The sequence below is a fragment of the Dipodomys merriami genome, unplaced genomic scaffold, assembly GCF_024711535.1.
Source record: "Dipodomys merriami isolate MVZ:Mamm:240054 unplaced genomic scaffold, mDipMer1.0.p SCAF_195, whole genome shotgun sequence".
Taxonomy (NCBI): Eukaryota; Metazoa; Chordata; class Mammalia; order Rodentia; family Heteromyidae; genus Dipodomys; species Dipodomys merriami.
In genome coordinates this window covers 330917-340663 of record NW_027203326.1, presented here as the reverse complement: position 1 = coordinate 340663, position 9747 = coordinate 330917, and the positions used below count along the sequence as shown (strand labels likewise).

Genomic DNA, 9747 nt, shown 5'->3' with positions numbered 1-9747 from the left:
AGACTTGGAGGAAGAGAGTGAGGGCATAATATACAATGCAGATAGTATGAAACCAGAAAAAACTAAAGTGGGGTGAGTTTTTGAAGGGTGTGGGAAAGTTAAGTAAAGACCCACTGTACTTATAAACTGATTTGTTGAATGAAAATTCCTTTGTACAGCTATTTAATATAATAAAAATATAATTAAAAACAATGGATACATCTGATCTTAAACTGCATTCTCTCAAACCATGAGTCAATATAATAGTTTCCTTCTCAGAAATTTTCTTTGCAGGTTTTTCCCTCATAATGACAGAAAAGTGACCAACACAATGAATATCAATACATCAAACTGCACATCATAAAGATACAAAATATAAAAATCACAGTAAAAATGTTAGAATTCATCACATGATAAAATAACAGGAAGAATGTATCAAATTCTGATTGTTTTTCCAAGTACTTTACATATGGTATCTAATTTAATCCTCACAATAATCCCATAAAGGGGAACTACTTCCCTTTTTAATTGTCAGATGATGATATTCACATCTTCAGAGTTGTAATTACTAGTACAACTTTGCACACATTGTAATTGTTAGCATGAGGCCCATCTCCTAACTTCATTCTATTTTATCACCAGTACTTAATCTAATAATTCTAGAAAAATTTCCCAGAATTATTGTGTACCCTGTAATAATATTTCTTTGTTAGAAAATAGGTAACTGTAATATGAAAACTCCAAGTTCATAATCATTTATACCTCCCTGGTGAAAGAAACTGGTAAATTATAACATTCTTGATTTCTGGATCAAAATAGTAGAAACCATATTCTATCCCATGACTCAACACTGCACTGCCTGGGGACCCCATCTCTGTTTAAAACAATCTTACTGAAAAAATGATCTCCGCAATTCCTGATGGAAACAGATTGTAGGTCTTATGGACCAGTGATTTCCACATTGTAGCTCACCTAAGTTGTTTACCATAAGAAATATTTTGAGTGCTTTTTTTATCCAACATTTTGAGAAAAATGTACTACTTTTAAATGCTATTAAAGCAAGACTGATAAAATGTCAACTTGACCCCAGATAAATATTTTTCCTTTCATATACCCAAAAATGCAGTCAGACCTATCATTGTTAGGAACAACAGGTTAAAAATCACAGACACCAAGACCTAAGCATGAATTAAAGACTCTCCAACTTGTGAATACAATTGGTTTAAAAAGACATAAATACTACTGCATTAAAAAAAATCTTATGATACTGAAGTTTAAATTATAAACTATTAACAATTGAAAATCAGTCATTTTCTTGGGAGTAGGACACAAAACACAAGATTAATCTTAATCCTTTTAAAAGACCTTTATTTATTACAAATTCAGTCATAACTAAAAAGATTCAAAAACTAACTGAAGTACAGAGACACCAAGGAAATAATTTAACTGCATCATCTACATTCAGTAAACTGTGTTAATAGAAAACAAAGTTATATAAATAATTAGCTTACCCATTCACTTACATTCTTTTATTCTATTTCATTTAGTTTCATAAAAACTGGCTTTTTATAAAATGATGCATAAAAAGCCTATAAACCCACTTACATTTTCAGATCTTAACAATATTTATTTCAGAAATGTCTGTTTTATTTTATTTTCTATTTTTATTTTATTGTGAAAATACTGTACAGAGGAGTTACAATTACATGGGCAAGATAATGAGTACATTTCTTATCAAGCATTTTAGCCTCCTCCTTTGTTTCCCCTTCCCATCCCTTCCCAACTTCCGCCCCCCCCACCCCGCTTGAAAGTTGTAAAGTTTGTTTTCGACATAATGACTTGTACATCTCATTGTTGCAATGGGTCCAACTGTATCCCTATTTAAATGATTTGATTTTCCCCTTCCCATCCACAAATTATACCGACATCAAATACGATGAAAGCTCTATAGTCAATGAACTGAAATAATAATAAAATATTCAAAGTCTTTCAGAAATTCAGAAAGACTTTCTCTGGGATGTTACTTATATTGGAAAAGATATTCAAAAAGCCTTATTTGTAAAGTTGATGTAGTTACTCCTACAAAAGAACCATTAGTGAAGATCACTTTGAATGTACAAAACAACTTCAAATATATCCACAATCTGGAGATGGCACAGGCTTTTTTGGGGGGAGGGGTTTCGTCGTGGGTCCTGAACACAGCATGGGTGCTGTCCTTCAGCTCTTCAGCTCAAGGCTAGCACTCTACCACTTTAGCCACAGTGCCACTTCCGGCTTTTTTCTTTTTGCTTATGTGGTGCTGAGGAATCAAACCCAGGGCCTCAGGCATGCAAGGCAAGCACTCTACCACTGAGCCACCTTCCCAGCCCCGTGTTTATTTGTTTTTGAGAGAAATATCTAACAAGCATAACTCCAATACCGATTTTCAGTCAATATGATGGGATATTCAAATGTAATAAATATGAGATTATCTCTTAGTGAGAATAGATATGATCTTACAAAGAAAGATTTTTTTTCAACAGAAATCTGGAAAGAGTTTATCTACCTTGTGGTTCCCAGGAATAACCAGAGAGTTATGTTATACCTTTATGTTTGTTGGTCAAACTCACTCCATGAGTATATCTTAAAAGTATAACAAATTTAAGAGGGAAAATACATGTTTTGTACTTACAGTCATCTTACAGTAATAACTTACTACCTAATTAGGTCTGTATCTTCTTACCTAATATATAATAAGAGCTGAAAGCAGTCCTTTATCTAACTGAATGCTGTAAATGCTTTGATTATGAAGATATTATTATTTGACAAATAAAATGTACAGATGGTGGTTCCACTGAAATGACATAACAGAACACTGATAAATAAAACAATTGCAACACAGTTAGCTCTTTTCAGCCTCACCCTGTCCACATTGGCAAGCAACATTGCAACAGAACATGCAAACATATAAACATACACACATGCACACATGTACACACACCTATAAATGCATGCTAAATTCAGGGTTTATTATACAAAAAATTTCAAATATAATATTAGTGATTAGTACAAATGATAATTTGCCTTATTACAAAAATATACATACTCCAGTCACCCCGGGTGTTACATTTTACCTGCCTCTCCACATGTGACCACTTAATGTATTTTAATTAATTAATTAACTAATTAATTCATTCGTTTGTTTGGTAGTAATAATAGGGCTTGAAGTCAGGGTCTGGCTGTATCTCAGTATTTAGTTTTTATTCTTTTAGTTTTCTCAAGGCTAGCATTTTACTGCTTAGAATACAGCTCCATTTCTAGCTTTTGCTGGTTAGTTTCAAAACAGAATCTAATGGACTTTTTTTACTTGGTCTGGTTTCAAATCACATCCTCAGATTTCATCTTTCTAATTAGCTAGGATTAATGGCATGAGCCACCAGTGTGGCTTCTACTTTTTCCTCTATATTTATCTAATGCACATACTTACATAGTAATTTAAAACGGAGTATAGAACAAAGATGTACAGTGATGACATTGTCCTCTCAGAAATTCAAGTTAGTAATTTAAATTTCTTCTTAAGACCATACACAAAAAATGCCATGATATAGTATGAGAGAACTAACAATTGAACATATGAGCTTTAAGAGACTTCTAATGGATCCATTATTTTTTGTTACCCATCATTAGAAAAAAAATGTATAATGCAGTAAAATAGAAGTCCTTTGCATGACTACTTAAATTCCTTGTTATTTGAAGACACTTTGTTTTCATCTAAAAAAGTAGGCCTGTCTGTCGTCTTCAAGTGATTTTGATGAGTGAAGGTACTTAATGAGAAGTCTAAATGTATGAGTAGTCCTTCGCTATCAATTAAATCTAACTTTTTCTTCTTGGAGAATATAATGATCAAAGCAATAGTTGAGAATCAGCAAAAAATATTTCAGAATCATGCTTCTAGTAGAAGTGAGTCACCAGTAAGTAATTCTTGACACCATTTTCCACAAAGTTTTCTCACAGATATAATCGGCCTGCCTTTTCTAGCTGCTGATTTCAGTCAGATCTGTTGCTAGAATTATCAATGATTTAGATTCTTGTCTGTAATTTGGTCAAATCTATGTCTCTTTATGTAGGCCACTAAAAATATATTTACTAATTTCAAGTAAATACATAAATTCTATTTCTATCTTTTAAAAAATAAAATTCTGTATGCACTATAAGTTGATCAGAGGCATGGATTTTGTGGCTAGCTAAATCATTGCACATCTCTCTGTCTCTCACTTCCTCTCTCTTTCATGGTTCTCATAGATAACATGACTGCTCCACAATTATCCTAATTTATTTTGCTTTTATATTTTTGGTTGTATCATTTCACTTTCTGCTCTGCCATTTCCCAAATCATGTATATAGAAAGCACTATTCCTTTTTTAATTTTTTTGTCAGTCATCAGTCCTGAACATTTGGCCTGGGCACTGTCCCTCAGCTCTTCAGCTGAAGGCTAGCACTCTATTACTTACGCCTCAGCCCCATTTCGGGATTTTTCTGCTTATGTGTGCTGAGGAATTGAACCCAGGGCCTCATACATGCAAGGCAACCACTCTACCACTGAGACACCTTCTATTTTCTCATTCCTAGAAGAAGCTGCACATGAGGACAACACTGATCCTCATTTTCAGTCTGTACCTTTGAATACGGAGGTACATCTTTCCTCTGCTCTCCATCAATTCCTTACTTTCCAGTTAGAATTACTTAGAATAATAAAAATGGAAAAAGAGAAAATAAATCATCATGAAAAAAATGCAGATGCAGAAAATTCACTGTATTTTTCTCACAAGTTCAACCAATGTGAACTATTGGGGAAATACATGGACACCTTATTCCCACTGTCACTGAAAGTTTCTAGTTAGGCAATTCTGATGAAGATAAGGACCAAAATGAAAAAGTGACGAATTGCAAGAAAAAAAAATTTGAGTAGGATCCAAGCAAATTTCTTCTTTGGGCTGCTGAAAATTATCGGCTTACCAGAGTCTGGAGACTACTTTCCATAAAGGCCACTCATGTGAATACTAGGGATGAAGATGAATATACCCCTCTTCATCGGGAAGCCTACAGTGGATAGTTAGATATTGTCCAAGAGTTGGTGGCTCAAGCAGCAGATATTCATGCAATAAGTGTGAGTGGTTGGACACCCCTGTACAGTGATTATTCGTGCAATAATAAACAGTGTGGCATCTTTCTTACTTCATCATGATGCAGATACCAATGCCAAACTAAAGGCCTCTTGACTCCCATGCATCTTGATGCTGGGAATAGAGATAGCAATGATACACTGGATCTCCTTCTGTTGAACCATTATATCAAACCAGGTCTGAAGAACAACTTGGAAGAAACTGCCTTTGATATTACCAAAAGGATAAATATGTATCACTATCTCTTTGAATTGTGGAAGGCTGTACAAATTGTTCTCTTAAGTCGTAATGGTTTGGTTAAGTTTGTTTTTTTTTTTCTTTTTTTGCTGAGTTTTATATTTTTATTGTGAAAAACCATAGAGAGGGGTTACAATTAAATGGGCAAGGTAATGAGTACATTTCTTATCAAGCATTGTTGCCTCCTCCTTTATTTCCCCTTCCCATTCCTTCCCATCTCCCCCCTACTCCCCTCCCCCTACAACCCCTACCCCCAACAAAAGTTGTAAAGTTCATTTTTCAACATGACTTCTTGTACATCTCACTGTTGCAGTGCTTCAACCTGTATTCCTACTTAAACAATTTTTCCCATCCCCTCCACAAATCATACCAACATCAAATACAATAAAAGCAGGGGTTATATGGTGGGGGAGGGACATACAAAGCAACAAAGAAATCATCTTATAAATATGTTAGAAACAATCGCAAGAAAGAAAAAAAAAACATTTGAATCCTTATCTTGGGGTTCATTGCACCTAACATCAACTTATCTGACCGTTTCTGCTTGTCTCAGACATATATTAGTTATTGCAAATAAGGGAAACTATGGGACTTATGTTTCCTTGGGCCTGGCTTACTTCACTTAATATAAATTTTTCCAAGTCTTTCCATTTCTTAACAAATGGGGCAATGCCATTCTTTCTCATGGAGATAAAGAATTCCATTCCATAGAATTCTTTTTTCCAATCCATTCATCTACTGAGGGGCATCAAACAAGACCATACGAAAGTTACCAGAAAAACTATGTTTATTGCAGCATTATTTAGCATAGCTAAGATATCAGTTAAGTTTCTTAAACTTCAAAATGCCAGTCCATTCTTTGTGTCCATACAAAATATTTTTACAATCCAAATAACAGCAATGTTTTACTGTAAAAATTCCGTGGAATTTTTCCAAGTGAATTGCCTGACTTTGATGTCAAAATATATTTGAGTGTTTGTGTATATCTATAATGATTTCTGCAGAGTTTATGATTTTTTAATCAGAAATAATTTGATCTTATCTGTTGAAATGAGTAGTACAGAAACTAAAGGTATTTCTGGTTCTTGTCTGAAAAAAGTATATTTTAAAATATTCTATATTCTGTGTTTGCATAATATCCATAATCTATTTCATTCTCTCCTAGGTATACTTTGAATTCAACATTGTTTTATAACATATATTCATTAATAAATATGTCATATCAGATTGCATTCCATATAGAAAATTTAAGATTACTTTTTTTCTAGGTCCTTATAGTAGTATATTTCTTTGGGATAAAATGACAATGTTAACCAATTTCAAAAGTTTTCTAAAGGTTATTCTATGTAAAGGCCTTTCTAAGGTGAAGATTTAATACGCTGATGTCTAATTAACGTTTAATTCTAACACTTGCATATATTGTTACACTTGTAATTTGTAATCAACTTTTTAATAACTGTTTTCCATTTCTTGTATCTGAAGAATGAAAAATATGGAATACTTCACAAATTTTCATATTATCCTTCTGCAAGTGCCATTTTAATCTCTTTATTGTTGTAATTTGGGTATACGTGCTGCTGAATCATGTAGTATCCTCTAAATTTAAGTAGTTAATGATGCAATCTTTATACAATCTTATATCCTTGACTTCCTATTCATAACGAGGAAACCTTATTGTTCCTAACAATACTATTGACTTTATTTCCCTAAAATAATTTGTATAGTGAAAAAAATATTATATTGTTCTGTCGATTGCTCACATTTGCATTTTTTGTCAATGACAATTTTAAGTCATTTTCATTTTAAATTTGATCATACTTTAAGCACTTATAGCTAGGTCCTAAGGTGATGGCTTTTCCAAGTACTTATTTAAGCACCTGAGTTAGCTTTGTGGAGCTAATGGATTCAAAGTAAGCCTTGCTTATGAGCTACTTCTAAACTTCTGCAGCTTAAATTTTCCCAAATGTGGTCTTACCGGCACAAATGTCTACCTGACCCTTAATCTTTCTTCCATGTTGGAACAGACAAACCAGAATATCCTACCCTGACAACATAGTTTGTCTTACTGGAACAAAACTAATCTTAATTACAAGGGATCATAGAGAGATGTACAGTCCGGACATAACTGTTCTAACTAGGAGTTATTTTAACAAAATATATTTGTTTATTATACCTACCATTTCAAAAGTAGCTAAAAATTGTTCATATGCATGGTTACCTAATGTCTGGCCTGTCTACCTTCCATCCAGGCAGGAACTTACACTACTGCCTTTCTATCACCAAATATTTCCATAGATCCAGGAGAAGTCCATATCTTTCTCCTCATTATTAGGCCTTAAATTGGAAATGTTTTAATCACAGAGTTTCCTCTTGCCTCCAGGCTGTAAGTCTACATATGGTAAAGCTTTAGGTCTAACTCTACCTAACACTGAGGGAGAGATAATGCAATAATACTTTAAAACAGAGTTGTCTTTGATACCCTAACCACAACAGAACAATGCAAAACATGTGCCCTTTTTATTATATTATATATAGCTATATATTTTATATTTATATTCATATATATAGTTATATATTTTATATTTATATGTTATGATTTTATCTTTCACACTGTGAACCTTATTAGAATTAATTGATAATTTGACAAATAAATTGATAATTATTTATTCCAATAAATAGAATTGGAAGATAAATAATTGGGTTTAGAATACATACTAGAATATAAAATGTAAGAGATTTTACTCTGCTGCTCTGTTTATTGTTTTAACTCGCTGGTTCCAAACTGTTTTTCCTCCATATTTCTGAAGCATTCCTATTGTTTATGCCCAAATTTTTCTGATATGTCCAAAAGATATTATTCTTCTGCAAGAGGTATGGGTACTAGGATCCCATGTCCTAGTTACCCACATCATCAGATAACAGGGTCAAGACTTGTCAACCAGGCCCAGGCAACATGCCAATAGAAAGTAATTGTAAAGCCATGTCAATTTCTCATTTCCTATAATATTTCAGAGGCACAATTCCTTGATAAACAGGAATTAGCAGTAAGCAATAGTGAAATTTAAGGCAACTTAAAATGAAGGATGAGATAACAAAATATGAGAGAAAGTACTGTAATTCAAATTTTCAATTTACAAATGACCAGTCCATATGAGTGAACAAGATCACAAAGTGTCACAAGATTATGTTTAATACCCTCCCCTAATGATTAATGAAAGATTTCAGTCCAGCATAAGTGGGCTAGCAAAATAGTTCTTGGAAGGGTAGATCCACAATTGGTTTACCAAGGCCAGGAAAACTTGACTTAGAGGTCAAATGTAATTCAGAAAAAAAAAAAAAAACATTAATTGAGAAGATCCTTAGTGCTTAGAAACACTGGTACTTCAATAAACCTTGGTTCTGTGATATAAAAATGTTGTCATTCTCAAAACATTTGATCTCACGCATGTAATCCTAGATACTCAGGAGTCTGAGATCTGAGGATCATGGTTCAAAGCCAGCCCGGTCAGGAAAATCTGCCTTCTGAGTAGCTGGGATGACAGGTGTGAGCCACTAACACCCAGCTTAAGCACAAGACTTAGTCCTGGAACACAGTGTTGAGCTTGTGAAATCTAACACTGTGTTAAGAACTAACAGCCCTTGTTCTTGGGCCGGCCTCTAGGTAAAGCCTATGAAAAAGGTCTAATGTCACAGGAAGGTGAAAACACCCAGTTAATATGACTTTTATTCCAATTGACACTGCCTGTGGCTACAAAGGTCCTGGACTATGAGTTCACTTCAGCAATAGGCACTTGCTACTCTGGGGAGCCAGTATTCTACTGGCTTTGGTGTGCTTTGACTTCAGTAGATACAGCTAGTTCTGTTGGTAGTGTGACACAGGAGCTAAGGTCTGGGGCCAGCCCTAGGACTCTTCCAAGTGTTGCTCAGAGTCCCCCACAGAGTCTCTCAAGTAACTGGATGAAGCATCTAGAAGTAGGCTCCACAGAGAAGCTCATCCAGATAACTTACTCTTTATAGACAATCTTCTGATTCTTTCTGAAATACACCAACAGTGTATCTTTTATGAACATGGGCTTAGATTGCTTGGAGTACTCAAAGAGTGACAACACAACAATATTGACTCCTAGAAAATCTGGACCTGGGTATTGTAAAATACCAAAATAGTAAAAGTGATGATAGATGCAGAGAAACTAAGTAATTTGTGTAGAATTTCCAGAGAGATAGACACAAATGCTATATTCAGAAGAAAAGAATGTAATAAAAACCTAATTCTCTGGATAAATTATGTACCTAATTCAGGAAACCATGACCTCACCTAAAACTCAACATAGTATCCCAGAAACTGGCCATAAGGGAGAAGGCCAGCAAA

At 34.0% G+C, this 9747-nt stretch overlaps 1 pseudogene; it reads right to left on the bottom strand.

Moving 5' to 3' along the window:
* Window positions 1-6864: 6864 nt before the first annotated feature.
* On the bottom strand, window positions 6865-6964 carry LOC138831422 (U6 spliceosomal RNA; annotated as a pseudogene).
* Between the last annotated feature and the right edge of the window lie 2783 nt (window positions 6965-9747).